Consider the following 18,519-nt stretch of genomic DNA (forward strand, 5'->3'; position numbering starts at 1 on the left):
CTTACCGCAAACAGACTAACTATAAGCGAGATCAAGCGGCTTTACTACAGCTATACAAATGAACAGAGTTTATTTCCAAACGAGGCTTGCCTAACAGCTACAGAAAGCAGCTCAATGTCCACCTTTAGTTTTCCTGTCAGGCATATGTATGAAATCTGCATAGAAGATATGAGGCTCTAAAAAATTGCTTGACATTTTATGCGAATCCCTTTGTTTACTTTGTTTGTACAATTGAAACAAATGAATTTGATAAGGAAGAAACAAAAAGGCAGGAAATACATAGTACCACATTGACGAATCAAGCGACGAGTTGCTTAACTTTCCCAGCAACATGTGAAACTGCGTGTGTAGCGCCATTTGTTATGGTATTTTATTTAAAAATTTTTTTTATATTTTAATTATTATAAAATGCCAAAAAGCTCAATTCTGACAGCAGGAATGAGTTTTATTTTTAGAAAATTCTAAACGCTCATAACGAGTAAAATCGACAATAAGTCCGACCCTACTCGACATATCACACATGACCTCCTTTACCCATTCGACCTTTAACTTTAAAAATTTAATATTATAAATCCCAATCAAAGACAAACTTTCTTGCAAAATTTCAGAAATTTTCCACAAAAAGCATGCGTTATCAAGCTTCAAAGAGGGTGAACAAAATCGCCCCCCACACACTAACGTTCATACATATAGAAATCATCCCCGAATTTCTTTATTTCTCGACGTTTTAAGATCTCCTATATCCAACAATTTTTAAGTCTGGAGGGGATCATTTTTTGACAGATGACCATACCTTCGCTCTGTTATATATAACAGAGCAAGGAAATTAAAAGCTTATGATTAAAATTAACAAATTGAATATAACTTATCGAATGCTTTATGAAACATTTGATACAAAAGTATTGATACCCAATATATTTGCAAAAGTGTTCATTTGTAGTTACAATATAAAACTTTTTAAATTAAAGTTTAAATAGAAAAAAAGTGTAAATTAAAATATTAATGACAGCTGCGTGAATAAAATTGGTGGTTTTCATGAATAATTAATACTAATTGTTCTATAAGGACAATATTAAACATTCTTTTCCTTGCACGTGTTAATTTTAAATTATTCTTTAACAGAATAATTCTATAAATAAGCATATTAAAGCTAGAACAAATCCAATCGAAAGCAATATCATCGGACTAATGATGTCGGCCAATTGTAATGCTTGGAATTCTGAATACTTCAGCAGCTTTGTTGTTTCTGCGTAATCTTTTTTCTCGACAATTCCAGCTTCAAATAAATGTATTACTCTATAAAAGAAATATATTTTTAATTATTTCGTCATAGAAAACGTCAGGTAAACAGAAAGTTAACAGGTAAACAGCAAGTTATCTTACGTGTTACTTAATTCCTTCTTAAACGGAAATCCCTTTCTTACAGCATAAGACTGAACAAATGTGACGAGAACATCTGAAGAAATTGTATATGCGTGTGGTTCATTTTGTATCAGTTTATTTGTGCCATATACATTCGTTATCATAGCAAAACGTTCTTTCTTAACTTTTTCGCTTGCTGTCCAGAAAGAGAAGAAATGATTGTGACGTAAGATGTGATCTTTGATAATTTTATCTCTATTCTTGTTGGAATTCTTCAAGTAATATGCGGGAAACAAAATAATTAAATTTATTACAAAAACTAAATGCAAAAATTGTTACACTAGGTGTCCATAATTAAAGTTTCTCTATTCAGTGCACTCTGTAGCGGTAACCAATAAACGAATCCCCCAAAATAGATATACAGATTTATGCAACGAATGATAAAAAATGTTTTGCACAAAGACATAAAGTTGAAAATTTTCAGCTAGCGGGCACTTCACATGAAAGTATATTTAGTGTTTGAAACACGGTAAACACCAACGTTGACTTGACATTTTAACATTATTTTAAACATTACGAATGAAGTCGCTGAAAACAGTGATATTTATGGCATTTCAAACAAAGTTCTACATCTAGGGCATACATTGAGGAACATTCTTTCCATCATTAAACATACTGTGCAGAAAGCGTGTTTCTTGCTAAAAGAATAAATACGTTTTCTTTGTTTTATTGCTGTTCTATTTCCTGTGGTTCCCTGTAAAGCATGTAAAGCACACCCTAGAAGAGGTTTCAGAACTAAATTTTTGTTGTGAAATTCTTCGCATTGTCCGTGTACAAAGTTTGGTGTCAATAGCTTATTATTTACAGATACATATTGCTCTGAATAGAGAAACTTCAAATATGGTTAATCTGTTCTTACCTTAATGTAACTCCATACAGCGTTATTTCCTATCATACAACAAGAATATTCACCATTTCTGACAGCAATGGCTAGTTCGTCAAAAGTTTTTGGAAGAGATTCTGTTAAAGGATACGACATGAAAGACATTAAAGTTCCGCTGTAACTACTCATTGACACTACAACTGATAGCAACCATATTGACACCAGCAATCTGGATTTGAATCTTTTCACGTTATCCAGGTTAATTCCTAAGTATAAATATTAATTATTAATATTTATTGCTGTTATTATAACCAAAAGACGGTTTACCTTGGTAAACAATCGTGCAAAATAAATTCCAGAACACACGGCTTCGTGGCCAGAATATTCCCACTTCGTCGATCATGAAATCACGTTCGACCACTTTATGAAATACTAATCCAAATATGAATACCGTGGAGAGAATCGCGATCCACATCTACAAAGACAACAGTTTCATCAAAATTAATTGAAATAAATGTTTATTTTTAAAACTAGAGTTGCCAACTTTAAAAGCTGCAAATTCCGAACAAATTTCTTTTACGATTTCTGTCTTGTGTGCATTAAGAAAGCCTTCATCAGGCTCATTGTGGGTTTGGCCAAGTCCACAACGACAATGGCATCTTGAAAGACGATACGTGAGATATCGTTTTGTAGTACCCCCCAAAAGTTTCTGGAATTTTCCGACCCGTCCGCATTTATATCTCTCAAGCAGCAAGGTTACGATAACATTACTCCGGGCGACCGTAAGTTCATGTTGGCAACCCTATGTAAATGTTAATACGTACATCCAAACCGAAAGGAATTTTATTATAAAAATCCAATTTGGAATTTTTTCTGGAGCTTTAATGGCAAACACGACGGACTGGAATACTAATGGAGAGGTGAACTCCACTACTGCAAAACGGCTTGGGTTGAGGAATAAAGCAACGAAGGCCATATCGGCGTCCTAAATTTAAAACAAAAACAATTAATTATATTGTATTGATGAAATAAGGCACGCAGCACAAGGACAATATGCGAAGAGGATGCATTACAAGAAAACTTTGTACCACCATTTCGGAGTTTCACATATTAAAGACACAACTCGGAAAAGTCCACGTGACCAGCTCTTATGTCAGGTACGGAACCCGCGACTAACTACAAGTTTTTACGGTTTTTCCACTTAGCCAATGGTATAGTTTTTTACTCAAAAGTGAAGAATTTTAAAAAATAAGGTCGATCGATTCTGATAGTGAATGAAGCTATATGTAAAATATACAGGATTTAATGCGTATACCCACCAGTGCACAAGTGGATAAAATCACTGAGCACTGATTTCGGGTTCCTCCTCACCAACAGAATAGACACAAAAAATTTTTCGGCTCTTTCACGTTTGTCTGACAAAATAGCGTAGCTAGAAATATCGGGCCCTTCGGCAAGCATGGTCACCGGGTCCCTCCCTTGTTGTTAATTATAATAAAAAACACATACAAAAATTTATATTTTTTCAAAATGCATTTAATAAGTGATAACATAAAATATTGATTTTAAAAAATGAACATTCTAATTAAAAGTCAGAAATACAATCCCCATATTTACGGTATAAGCATGTCGGTGAGTTTCCTTCTGGAAATCTCCAGTGTTAAATTTATCGTGCAGGATGGACCGAAAATTTTGTTCGTTTTATCCATAATCTGATATATAGACGGCCGTTATATGGAAGTTAAACTGCATTTAAAACTGAAAATTCTTTCTCCTGGCTTTTATATTTGCAAATTGACATATTAATTCTCTTACCTGCATTTTTCAGCTTATTTATGCTCAATGGCTAATAAGTAGTGATGTAACGAATAGTATATTCGGGTCAGGCCGCATACCGAATATTCGGTCAGGAGCGTAGCCGAATGTTCGGCCAAACTATTCGGCTTGATTAACGCACGTACGAAAATTGGCGCGCAAACCGCATAATGGCAAGGATCGCGCACCCTTCTCTCTATTGGCCCGCTGTCACTACGATTTTTTCTTCCAGTAGGTCTAAATTATTTAAATTAATTAATTAAATTATAATTATTAAACTTAATATGAGATGGAGCCTAACGTCTACCTCTACTGCTAAATTGGTTTATAATTTATGTAATAGCCGTAAATAGCCCGATATGATTCGGCAGTTGCTGGTATTTACGTGTAAGTTATAACTTATAAGTTATTTTATTTGCAATCGATGTTTTTAACTCTTTAATTAAGCACTAAAATTTTGTTTTTACTACGTATTTGTAGACTGAATAGTACCCTAAGGATATACTTTAGTGGAAACATATGGTCTAGTTTCTCCCCAGTTGTAGAACAGTTCAAATATATTATTGGGGGGTTTCTATTTGTGAAGTTTTGTGATATTTTGTTGCTATTGTTTTTGTCAATATTTTTAAAATTAACACGATTTCAAATGTTATCTTTTGCATATAATGAGAAATGCTCATTCTTTGCTTTATATATAAAATAAATTATATATTAGTTACTCATCGTCTAGAAATAGATAAATAATTCTTTCATTAAATACAAGTTTCAATAAAAATTTTCGTAGATCATTTTAAAATATCGTAAAAAAAATATTAAAATATACGCGAATACGAATATAACATAATTAACTAAACAATAACATTAATGCCCGATACATTCTAACCTACACGCCATAGAGGCCGGATGGCCGAGCGGTAAGGTGGCAGCCTACCGCTCTGGGGACCCGGGTTCGAATCCTGACGGCTCAAATAATTCCCAGGCATTTTTCGGGTGGTGGTCCGTCCGGATATGTCGGGCTCCGTCCCTCACCACCCGGTTGCCCCATTGTGGGCCTGGCCGAACCCATAATGGGTTTGCAAAAAGAGGCCCTCTAAGTGTCCATAGGGCGGAAAGAGTTAAAAAAAAAAAAACCTACACGCCATCAATGCCAGAAGATATCGGGCTAGATAAAGGCTATATATTATTTAATTACGAAATAATTTAATACTAGAGTTAGATGATATTTCTTACTAACCTTAATAACGATAATTTAATGTTCAGCATTAATAAAAGTTACCAAAATGATTAATTTACTGTTTTTTGTTATTTCTTACTCCTGTTTTTAGGTATTCGGTATTTGGCCGAATACAGGGTAGTAACCGAATATTCGTTACATCACTACTAATAAGCCAAGTTCGTGTAATTTACTTTGGCTCATGATATTTCTTTTATAATCTTTAATTATTTTCAATTTACTATATGACCTTTTGACACTCGCTGTTGTTACCGGCAATACCAGAAACAACATTGTTGCAGTGTATACTTCAGAAACAGCCGTACTTTTCTAGAAATAATTTTGGAAAGTCTTTAATAGACCTTGAAGGTGTAATGTCTTGTTTAAGTAAAGAAGTTACTTGGATGTTTTCAAGTGCCAACTGATTTCAAATAATTGCAGCATACTGTTTTGAAAAGCTATTGCACCTTTTATTATTACTTTTTTTTGGCAATTCAAAAATTGTTTTTGGTTCTAAGAAACTTTCAATATATCTACAAATCTTATTTTCACCGCAGTAATTGATCGCAATCTATCATCTCAACGTGTTGGATTTAATTTTTTTAAAGTTATCTGTGACTCACCGGTAAAGTTTGGCAGAATATTCCACCTCTTCGCGCTATTTTCAAAAAATACGTAAAACCTTTCAAGAGTATTGTAAAAAGACATGTTTACGTTTGAAACAGCACTAATTTTTTAAACAAATTATTACAATTGAAGCCCAAAATAGGCTACAAAATCGAACAACGGCCCTCCATTAGTTTCCTCCTTTTACGGGAGTTTCATCGCACCTGCTTAGTCTTATTTCCCGAATTTACTTTTGATGCGGTAGAGTGAAAACCGAATATATATATATCTTTCCACTCGGCCGCCAAGCAAACAATATGATATTCCCAAGAGTCAATTACAAATTTCTTTCTGCAAGTATTTGTATCAATATTATCTATTTAGACTGTGTTGTTGATATTATGCACTTTTTCTCAGTTTACTCGTCAAAGTCAGGGTCCCCACATTCTTGAGCTCTTCCGCATTGCGGACCCTTGCTACACAGTCGCTACGTCACTGGCTATGACACCTAAATAGGGTTTAATTTTCATTATAATGTTTTCACAAAAGGTCATATCGTTCTGTCTTTTGCATTGTGCTGTTTTATCAATGCAAACAAAGTTTTCCTTTGTTGTTTGGCCAATAATCGATATTGTTATAAAATATATAAACGAACAAGGCTTGATAAGATCAGTGTGTAACTATAGAATATGCGGTGTAAAAGCCGAAATCTCATTCTTATATTGGCGCATTGATCCCTTATACTTGTAATGTCTATGTTGAGTACAGATACGTCCGTGTTTATAAGCTTACCGAGAGGTTTCGCTAGAAACCGTAGTATGTCCACGATGTCAGGTGACATTTCTCAGCAAGCTTATACATTAGGAAGAGTATAAACTATGGATACAGCGTACAAACTATAAGGTTTATATTTACGTATTTTTACTTTAATAATTGTCATATCGTATTTTTGTGCATATAACCCGCTGATTATAATCAGCGGGTTATATGCACAAAAATACGGCTTCATTCGTCGAATTTATGAAAACAGGATTGTTAATGAGTTGTGTTATTTGTAAGCCGTCAAATATTGCTGCTTTAATTTTTTCCATACTCATCTGAGGTATTTTCTCCCTATATATGCAAAGCATGATCCGTTCTTATCAAGAGCCTTTACAAACTGCTTTATTAGTCCTAGCTTGATATGTAGTGGAGGAAAGATGATTTTCTCTCGTTCAACTAAGGGGTCGTTGATGACATTTGTTTCTCCAACGTCCATCTTTACTCTCTTAGGCCACTCTTTTCTAACCCAGTGGTGTGTTTGTCTCTGCTATCCCAGAAGCACAAGAAGCAAGGATAATTGGTGTAGCCAATTTGCTGTCCAAGGAGAAAGTTTACCAATTTTTAATCTACACAAATTACCCATTGATGTTCACGATACTTTATCTTCTCCAAGACCAAAGCTATGGTGTTATATTTTTCTTTCATTTTCGTCGAGTGAGCAATTGGTATTGAACCATATTTGTTGCCATTGTGTAGAAGAACACATTTCAAACTTCGTTTTGAGCGGTCAATAAATAGGCGCCAATCATCTGAAAAATATTCAAGAAGACCCATATTTTCCAAGAGTCCTCTAATTTCATGACGAAACACAAGATTGTCTTCTTGAGAGAAGAAGGGTAGCAGATAAGGAGAAAATATACAGAAATCAATCCTTGCATATGTGATTTAGAACTGTACAAACTGGAATTAGAGCTGCGCATTTCATCTAGCACTGTATGTTAAAAAAAACACTGATCTAAAAAAGTAGAGCTAATAGAGAAAAACTGATTTCATGTTTAGATTCAACGACTCAAATATAGCTAAAATCAATTTTAAAATACTAGGCACGAAAAAAACATTTTTTTTTTTGTAGGCTTGTGTTATCTGTCTTAAAGACATTTTGACAGGTGTGCAAATTATGACATGGGAGGGTAAACAGCGTACATGACGATAGAGAAATTTCATTCCTTGTAATTCCTTTTGTTACTGTCTCCCGAGTCACTACGGTAATCATTAACCTTACATGTGGAATTAATATATTATAGATTACTGTAATACATAATTGTGATATATATTGTATCGTTATATTTGTACATTGATCCATGTTTACACACATTCACAAATGTACATACATGTCTATAATTTCAATTTACATACCTTATTTACCATCTTTGCAACTAATCCAGTCCACAAGCCGTTTTCAGTTAGATATCCAAAACTTTTTGGCATTGGTTTTACAACAGAATAACTACGTAAATGAAACTAAATAAATTTACTCTGTGTTTATTCATTTAATTAATATCTCGTAAATGTGGTTATATTATTTACCTAAAGTTGAATTTCTGTTGAACAGCTTTAAACACGTGAAAGTAAAATCCGTCCGTGATTTTTGTTTCAGTTTCGTCTAATTTCATATAATCCGGATTCTGTAATGTGTAAATCACGTCGTAAAACCAGTAAAATCAATTATTAGAATAAAGTCGTCTTACCTGTAAACCAATAATTTTCCATGCATATGAATTATTCTTTGCTCCTATGAAGAATTTTATGAGTATTAAGAATTTTTGTAAAAAATGTCTTACGGACAAAAATATAATACTAAAAACATCGAAATTGAATACATCAAAAATAAATTATCTATATATTATAGTGAACGATCTGTTTCGTTATTACACGAGGTGTTCACTGAAACATTCAAGGAGATGATGACGTCAGAAGTACGCATTTCATTCCTCACAGGAAAGCATGAATTATTGTACTGTATGGAAGTAACAATCAAAATGATTCGACTAGGACGCAAAGGAAGAAACCTTTGTTATTAGGATTACTTCATAATGAACACATAAAAATAAAAATAAAATACGGTGTCCATTTTCTCTGGAAACAGCGAAAGGATAAAGAACTTTATTAGTTAAAATTTGTTAACAAAACAGAATTAATATGACTGTATGTATATTTATAGTTAAAAAAAAAAAACAAAAATCTTCTTATGTATACAGTAGATGAAAGATATGAGAAGTCATCTTCTTGTGCTAAAGACCTTGCACAGTATTCAGCAAGACGCTATAAATATCAACTCCTATCAGATATTTGCAAGAGACAGAAATTCGCTGTAGCTAGCGACATTTTTTGTTTTTCACTTTTTCCTTTGCAAGAACTATATTACTCTCAACCTCTCGTTCGCTTGTAGATTGGCATCTGCATAGTCACACCCAAACTTGAAAGGACTGGATCAGGCTATGGTTAGTCTAGACTGGGAAGAAATCCACAAGTAGACGTCAGAAGAAATTGTCTGGAGATTCAACCTACCAGCTGCACTTTGAAGGGGGATGGTAGAAGCGTTTTGTCCAAATTATTAAATGTTCCTTGCATCGAGTTCTAGGTAATGTAAGCGTGGACTATGAGGAATTAATGAGTATCCTACGTGACTGTGAAAGTGTAGTTTATTAACTAACGTTTTCAACCTGATTAACAGTCCTCTAGCTATCAATTTACTGGAACGTTTTTCCAGTAAACTGATAACCTGATAACGTTCCAGTAAACTAATAACCTAATGATGGACTGTTAATCAGGTTGAAAACGTTAGTTAAAGTATTAAAAATGATTTTCAGCAATAAGCTGTATATGTTGTATAACATGCAATGAGCTTGAGTGTATGTTGAAGTGTAAATGGCATTCGAAAATTCGTCTTAAAAGTTGCTTATGTCAAATCGAATAAGAAACGTTTATTATACAATATACAATATATCATTGCTTTTGTAAACATAGCATGAAATAGAGCTATTAAAGTAAAAAAGAAGGCTTTATTTTGGGATCAGAAACGAAGTAATTTATTTTATCTTGTTTCTTACGGTAAAATTTGTTTCGGGTTTTGAATAACTTTTAGGAACGAATTATGATCAAAAACAGAGGATTGACTGTAGGCCTAATTGCTTTTTTTTTAATTTTGCTGTTCTGATGTGTAAAAATGCTAATTATCTTTCTATTTATTTCCAAATATGTTTGTGTTATAGCATGATGGTAAAAAGGCAAGTGTGAAAATCTAGTGCTGAGAGATTAATTTTAAGAAATTTAATTTACTTGATACACATTTTATCTGTTTTACAAGATGATACGAAGTTGATAAAAGAACTTCGTTTTGAATAGAGGAAATTGACACAGTTCTTCCAAATGCGGTCTTGCAGATAGTGTGGAATTTCACACTATCTGCAAGACCACCCTACTTCCGTAACGCGTTGAAGCGTGGAGGGTTTGTTTCAAAGAATCTGAATAGAGAAAATTTTTCTATAAAAAATGATAAGTAACCTTCAAACAACGCTTTCTACTCATTAATCTTAAATAACGGCCGTCATCCATTAAGACAGGTTATTCCGAAGCCCTTATTCTCATACAAGTTTCCAGCTATATCAGAACCTTTGTGATTAAATCGTATATGTTTCTCGTGTGTGAAGTTAGAGAAAGAATATTGCGAAGCATTGAAGTTATACGAATGTGTTTTTAGGGTCAAAAAGTAAAATTTCGTTGATAATTTTAATTCGGATTTGTTCAAGTATGCGATGAGGTAAGATGAAGTTGATTTTATATGTGTGGAGAACAAACCTTTAGGAATTATTTTACAGAATACTATGCTAATAACAGGATGCTGTAGTTACGACGACAGCGGAAGAGGAAAACGACGGTTGGGGCTAGTTGTGACACGCAACCAGAAGGAACATTGTGATACTGTCAAAGCTTATCCCGTTGCTTTTACGTTCAACGTATAATCTTCTTTAGAGTGGTACATAGTTACAAGATGAAAATAGAGAGGGCGAAAGATTACGTAAAAGAGGCTAAAGAATTAGTCAGAAAGATGTATTTTAGGGCATTCTTCAATGCCCTAAAATACATCTTTCTGACTAATGACTCTGAAAAAATCTTTCTGACTCTGAAAAAAGACGTTTGTGACACATTACGTCTGTAATGTGTCACAAACGTCTTTTTTCGTACTGCTATTAGACTAATATGAACTGTACCGGTAATGATCCTTATTACGTATACTCTAATTCTCAATCTGAAACATGTAAAAAAGAGTAAGGATGGTAATGTTGCATCCAGCTATGCCAACGACTAGCCTAACCTACACATTTTTATTTAGGGGTCTTACTCAGTTTAAGTTAACTACTATTATTCTTAATTTTCATAGTTTACGATACTCTCAGTTTATTATTAGCAAATTATTATTTTATATCTGCACTATTATGAAAACCTTGTATATACATTTTAATAAAAAAACGCTGCAAATAAATTCACAGCACGTTGTTATATTCGTCGTGAGTTACGTTATGTGTTTACGACTTTTAAGTAAAAGCATTTTCCCGGTTATTACTTTATTCATCGGAGTTTGCAAGCTTTTTGCATTATTATCAATACTTGCCCCATGCACGTCATAACATGCCCCGTGATTGGGGCTTATTGTAACAAGTTATTGTGGAAACTAATAAACCACTTGGAACTATTATGTGCTTATATAATAAGGGGAACAATAATGTATATAATGCATATAATTTTGATTTGGAAGTGCAGCTAATATAAAAACAGTCACTACTAGTCCTGCCTTCCCCTAATTGTTTTTCGCAGTTGCCTTCTGTATGTTCTGAAATGTCACCATACAACGTTCTATCGCCTTTGGAGTGCAAATTATCTCGAAGATAACAATGGATAAGGGTACTTTCAGTTCAGATTTCTGAATACAAACATAAATCTTAAATTCACTAATATGTAAAACTAATTAAGCGTTTAACGTAACAAATATATCTCACCCTGTTCTTTGGCATACAAGAAAGACATTATTACAATTATGAAACACAATTGCAGGATAATTGTAAAATATATTTTCATTATGACAGTTAAAGGCAACTTAGTCTAAAGAATGTCAGACTAGAATCTGCAACAGATTTATATAAATGACGCTAAAGATAATATTTAGCGCCAAAAGAGGGGTGAAATCAATATGAAATTTAATTTCGTTTTGATTCTGCTACAAATCAATATTTAATTAACTTCTAGAAAAATACAACAATTGAATTGAAAATAAAATGTTTGCAACTTCTTTCATGCCATTGTTTCTCATATTTTAAATTAAATTTGTGTCGCGGAAACTCAGCAGTAGACAACTCGTGATTTGCCAAATTTCTTTCTCTACCTAACAATAGACAATTCATTTCTCGTGCGTTAATTTGGTATGAAAAATCAATGTAACACACGTGGCATCATCACACAAAGAATTGCCTCCCGAGTAAGTTCACTCTGGGAAATTGGAAAATTTTGGTGTTCGGCACGTCACAAAAAGAAAAAACTAATAAAAACACGGACAATTTAATTACACGTTTCCATCCAGCCAATCATCTTCACTGTTTTATCCATTTAGTCACTGTTGGGCACAATATAATCACATCAAATTCAAATTCTGAAACTGTTCATTCGTATCTCAATATATATTGCGTATTTTTAGCATTTTTATATACGAACAAAGCGATTATTCGACTTATGTTGATCAAAACCCCACCATTCCTTGTTTTCAAGGCTAAGTTAGTCCCGAGTGCGACAAGCCACTTCGTAGGATCACGAAGGCGCCAACGTCAGATCAGCACTTTTGGTTCCACTAAAAGATGTGATCTGACGTTGAATCATAGTGTTTAAAGCTTCTTGCTGAATGTACGATGCCCCTTTTTGTAGCTTGTACAAAAAAGCGTTTTGTAGCTTGCGGGCGCCGTGGTGAGGGCACCGCGGTGCCCACAGACCACGAAAAATATCCACGACCCTGCAGATTATGTTCAGAAAAGTAAACACTGTACATGTGAAATATTTTTTGAAGAAAAATCCTCGAATTTCGGTAACACGAAAATGTTCAGCGAATAAATTTCATTTTATTTCATTTTTCACTCTTTTTTCCCTTTGAGTCCCTAAGATCACCAGGATTAACGAATTTTTGCTGTAAAATAGAGTTTCTATAACTCCTATTTGAAATATAAATATATATTACTTCTGAACACGACAGATGAATACTACATAAGGTCTTTCTTCGTGTTTTATATTGTGGCTTGAAAGTAATAATTTCATATTTTGCGGCTCCGAAATAAGGTTGAGTTCACTATAAAGCTTATTTCTTTTCTAACAGTCCAACAAATGCAATTCTATCAAATTGAAAAAATAAAATTAAAGAACTGATAAATAAAATTTGGAGATAGAAAATAGGAAAATAGACATAAACTGCTTTTTACAACATATGTTAATAAGAATTTATATGCCATAGATATACAAATAAGGTATTTCCCGATTACACTATAAATACCAGTTTCAATGAAAGTTTAAATGCAAAAGTGTCAAGTAAAATCAATAAATAACAATTATTTAAGCAAAAATATAAACTAGAATCGTGTCAATTGGCGATTCTCATGAATAATTATTCGTAATTACTGTAATTAATTTTTGATTATTTTTTATGGAATAATTCTGAAAATAAACACACAAAAGCTAGAACAGATTCAAGTTTATATTGATCTTTGAAAATCTTATCCCTTCTCTTGTAGAAATTCTTTAAATAATATGCAGAAAACAAAATAATTAAATGTAGATTTTTCTACCCGACTTCGTACTTGTACTTGTATTACAAGTACTAAATGCAACATTTGTTACACCAGGTGTCCATAATTACAGTTTCTCTATTCAGATCAGGGTTGCATTATTTTAAAAAATGTTTTAAAACATAAGCATCGGATTTAAAACATTTGTTTTAAAAAAATGTTTTAAAACATTTAAAACGTGGTTCTTTTTGGAAATAAAACACTGGGATCTAGTAAAATAGAAAACAAAATTAGAAAAACTTCAGTGTAAAACTCAAGAATGTGCAGAATGATTTATGTAATATAAAATACAGCATTTTTAAATGTTTCTTTATGAAATGGCATTTTTAAGATTTGCATGTACAAAACCAAAACAGGATTGACAGCAATACAGTAATGGCTTCTTCATCTTGAAGAATTTCTCATTTTCAGAAATGTACAACGCTCAGTAGTGTTTGTTTAGGTACTTGAAAACTTTAACAAGCCTTGCTGCCTTTTCCTATCCAAGTCAATTTCTAAGTTTTGAATGAACAAGTCCAGAGGTAGAGAAAATTCTCTCAATTCCTGCTGAAGAAACTACTGCTGTGTGCAGCTGTGTAACTAATTTTAAAAGAGGCTCATCAATTCTGTCATGTAGTGACTGCCACCATGACCTCATAAGGAAACTCTTTTCCCCTGCTCCGCCACAAGGCACTACAGGGTTCTAGAGACTATGTCTTAATCATGGGCCTTGGTCTCTTACCCGAAGGTAGTCACTGACTCTTTTGTTTTTAGTTGGGGCGCCGAGGACATTTCCTGGGCTGCCATCCGTCCTCTTAGCCCCAACTCACTAACTTGGCATAACTTTTGGAATTGTGCAGCTTATGCCGCACTTAGAAATTTTGCTCTGTCATTTAGCACTTTAGAAATAAAATCCAAGCATTAATATAGGGTGCTCCTCCCTACAAGAAGGAGACACCCTGCCCAATGCGTCCACTGGGCTCATAGATCAAATAGATCTGTAATTTTAACCATCAATTCCTTTAGTTTCATTAGGTTTCCTTTATTTGCTGCTAGCGTTCGAAGTACTTGTTCAGGTGGCTTGGACCAGTCGACTTGCCGCCCTCGGCGGAAATCCTCTGTAAGAGGACAGTCAAGTACGCAGTGTCTCGCGTCGCCGCGAGGACACCCACAGGAGCAGCAACCATCTCCTTGTCCAAAGATGGACTTGAAGTGGGGAAACCTCCCGTGTCCGGTCAGTATCTGCATAAGTAACCTACAACAACTCACTGGGGTAAGGCCAACGTCAGGCACGAAGGCGTGGGTCGACCTACCCACCGTACTTAGAGTCCAGCTCTCTTGCCAACTCATCATTGATCGCTGCAGTAGAGTACCTTTTATGTATGTTGCCGAGGGTTCCACCGTCCTCGTTACAAATGGGCCCCTAGCCCCCGCCTTGGCCAGTTGGTCAGCACGTTCGTTGCCCGGGATCCCGATGTGGCCTCAGACCCACCTCAGGGCAACGTGTCGCTCGTGCCTCGCCCTCAGTACCCTACCTCTGATCTCTTGTACCAGCTCGTCCCTATGGTACCCGTCGCTCAGTGCCTGAAGCGACGATTGGCTGTCAGAGTAAACCGTGACAGGCTCTGGACTCGGATGTAATAAAATCCACTGGGACGCTCCCGCCAGGGCCACCAGTTCTGCCTGAAACATGGACGCCTCCTCATTCAATCTGACCGACTGAGAGTACACATGTACCCCACCGGAATAGACACAAAACGCGGCACCTACTAAGCTGCCGTCTTTAGAGCCATCGGTGTATACTTCAACGCCGATTCCTGTTGGTTCACCGACATCCCAGTCTAGTCCGATCCTTTGGGCCGGATGGACTTTCAAAACGTCTACCAAACGTCTTGGTCTGGCTGGGTACATCTAATTACAATGCCTTGTCTCTATGCCCTCCACAGTTGTCCTGTAGAAGGCCGCCTCTTGGCTGACGACCAACGGCAACGGCAGCAGCCGGCCAAGACCAGGGCCGCCTCCGTAGACACAGTTCTGTATGCTCTGGTGATCCGCAGGGCAGCGGGTCTCTGAATCGTGAGCAGCGTCTTGCACTGTCACCATGTAAGAGAAGTGATATTAGTTAGCACAGACTCTGCAAACGTGTTGGAGAAGAGGGCTAGTTTTTGCCAAGTATTTTAAAACTGAAGGCATAGTATCTGGATAGTGAGCATGGCACACAGTTAGTGTAGCATCCTTCATATTGTCTGTGAGCTTTGCATCCTGGTATCTTGGGTCCAGAAGATTTGCTAAAAAGTGATAGTCTGTGATAACTATATCAAATGTATCTTTGGCTGCTTGCGTAACTCCAGTGATCCCAAGCTCTTGCAAGTCATTTTGAACACCATAATTACTTTCACGGCAAAAATAATTAATAAAATTTTCATAGGTCATAGATAACGATGTATATGTACTAGCCTATACATTTTTGGAAAAGGACCGTTTTTTTCATAACGCTATGTAAACTGCCCGAGAGGGCAAAACTATGTAACTCGGGCAAAGAACTTAAGAATATCTATATAGGTACAGTACAAATTGAGTTATGACCCAGGTAAAACTTTATAGCAAGCTACCCTGTTTCCTCGAAAATAAGAGTGTCTTATATTAATTTTTGCTCTCAAAGATGCGCTGGATCTTATTTTCAGGGAATGTCTTATTTTTCCATGAAGAACAATTTACACTTTATTGTTGAACAAAAAAATGAACATTTATTATACACTGTATAGTAGTCATCACAAACCAGCATAACCAGACAAAATGTGAATCCTATCAAGAATTTCTTGTTACTACCATTATTTCCATGTACAACAATCTATGGTACATTTACCGATCTTGATATTTATGAACACAAAGCAAGATTTATTCAATGACAATCATGTCATCATCTTCTGGAACATCATCTTAACAATGCTTCCAAAAAAAACTTTGCTAGGTCTTACTTTCGGGGGAGGCCTTATATTTAGCAATTCAGCAAAACCTCTGCTAGGTCTTATTCTCAAAGGATGTCTTATTTTCGGGGATGGTTATCTTCAATGTGTTTTTTTCATACGAATGACTAATCCAGCCATTTCTTTCCTACATATTTTGCATTGCACCCTGCATGCCGGTTTTCCTGGATTTCCAGAAATTAGTTTGTACCGGTTCCAGATATTATCAAGCCTTCTTCCTGCACTCATTTTTTACTTAACAAGTAACAACGATAATAATAATGTCTTTTACCATCCAAGTAATATTACAATACATTAGCTGTATTGCTAACAGTATTAACCGTCATGTGCTGTTAGGAAATCTCCTCTTAGTGATAAAAGTCGGCATGTCACGTGCTTTTATGACCCATGACAGTAAGAAAAATTTTCCATTCCACATTCACGTTTATCTCACAAGTCAGAAAAGTTTATTTACTAAATTTATGTAATAAAACATTTTTTTTAAAATATAAAACAATGTTTTAAAACAGTATTTTATAACGTAATATAAAACTGTTTTAAAACAAAAAAACAAAGGTTTCTAAATAAAACATGCATTATTGTTTTATTTCAAAAAAAAAAAAAAAACTAATTTGCCAACCCTGCACTCTGTAGCGATAAGCTAATACCAAAATAGATATACAGACTATGCAACGATGATGAAAAGGATTCTGCAAAAAAATTCTGTGATAAACTACAATTAGATTGGATCGATGGGATAAAGCAACATCAAACATGACCGATGCGCCAAAAGGAGCTGCTCCCGGTCTTTTACGTATTTATAACCTAACAAGTCTCTTCTTAGGTTATAAATAAGTATAAAAACTCACAATACACCAAGTTCACAAACCGTTAAGTCAGGCGTAATCCAGCAACCAATTACCTGGTATTCAGTGGGTTGTGCATTAGTAACAGATTGAGTAATTAAGATGATCTTTATGCAGCTGTTTTAAAGGCACTCTGGCTCGCCACCTGCAGTTTTTCGATTGTTCTTCACACGTGAACACATAAATGGAGGATTCATAATTTTCAAGAGGCAACTATCTTGTGTTGCGTTGTAACCTTCATCTCTTTTAAATGGCATTACTGGAACTTCTTATTATATAAAACGCAATCAACTGAGTGACTAATTCAAATACACGCTGAAATTAAACAAAATTTATTATTTGTAAGAAAATGACAATAATAAATTAAGAAAACGTTCAATTACTTTTAAAACCACTTCTTTTTTAAATATGAAGAAGTTTTTACTTCTGAATCCCACTTCAGCTTTTGTAGTGTATAACAGCGCAAGTAACTATAAATAATATAAATAATTAATATTAAATTACATTATATGCATTTATGTAATTAAGATAATAAAGATGTGTAAGTAAACTACGCTAATCAGGCGGATTATGGAACGTTCGCAAAATTTCATGTTATACGCCATTTTATTCCATGCTTTAGAGGTCTGATGATGTAAAGTGAGTAACATTCCGTGTTATAATGGCATCATACACGATCTCACACCACCATCGGGCTGACCACGTGGTGTTTTCTGGGTTTACTTGACGTGACTAACACCTAAACAAGAGTCAGTTTCTCCAGAGTCGATAGATATACTGGTTCTTGCGCTATGCTCTCCAGTAGAATTAATCTCTCAGGATGCCGATATAGCTGGCGTGAAAGTCGCTGTTAGACGAGAAGTTTTTTTTATCTATTTGGTTAGTAAGTAGTTTTCCCGTTTTCAAGCATTTTTCTGTTCTGTCAAAAAATCTTATTCGGGTAGAAAAATCTTCAGGAATTTTTCGAGTAGTGGTCGATTCGGATATGTCGGGCCCTATCCCTCACCACTCGGCCTCTCTATTGTGGGCTTGGCCGAATCCATAATGGGCTTGCAAAAAGAGGCCATCTTATTGCCCACAGAGCGGAATTGGTTATAATAAAAAAAGATACTTTTAAATAATCATACAAATTTAATTCGGATAAAAACAAACTATTTTTAAAATAATTTATTAACTATAACACTAC

At 34.8% G+C, this 18,519-nt stretch overlaps 2 long non-coding RNA genes across 2 annotated transcripts; both read right to left on the reverse strand.

Annotated features, from left to right (window-relative positions):
• Positions 1–1,120: 1,120 nt before the first annotated feature.
• Positions 1,121–1,634, reverse strand: LOC136970883 (uncharacterized). Its single transcript, XR_010880053.1, has 2 exons — positions 1,384–1,634; positions 1,121–1,296 (listed from the first exon to the last, which is right to left on the reverse strand). It is a non-coding gene; the product is annotated as an uncharacterized lncRNA (long non-coding RNA).
• A 1,544-nt stretch (positions 1,635–3,178) lies between these two features.
• On the reverse strand, positions 3,179–8,331 carry LOC136970914 (uncharacterized). Its single transcript, XR_010880057.1, has 3 exons — positions 8,229–8,331; positions 8,058–8,148; positions 3,179–3,230 (listed from the first exon to the last, which is right to left on the reverse strand). It is a non-coding gene; the product is annotated as an uncharacterized lncRNA (long non-coding RNA).
• Positions 8,332–18,519: the final 10,188 nt, after the last annotated feature.

Source organism: Centruroides vittatus, unplaced genomic scaffold (assembly GCF_030686945.1).
Source record: "Centruroides vittatus isolate TY-2023 unplaced genomic scaffold, ASM3068694v2 contig_221, whole genome shotgun sequence".
Taxonomy (NCBI): domain Eukaryota; kingdom Metazoa; phylum Arthropoda; class Arachnida; order Scorpiones; family Buthidae; genus Centruroides; species Centruroides vittatus.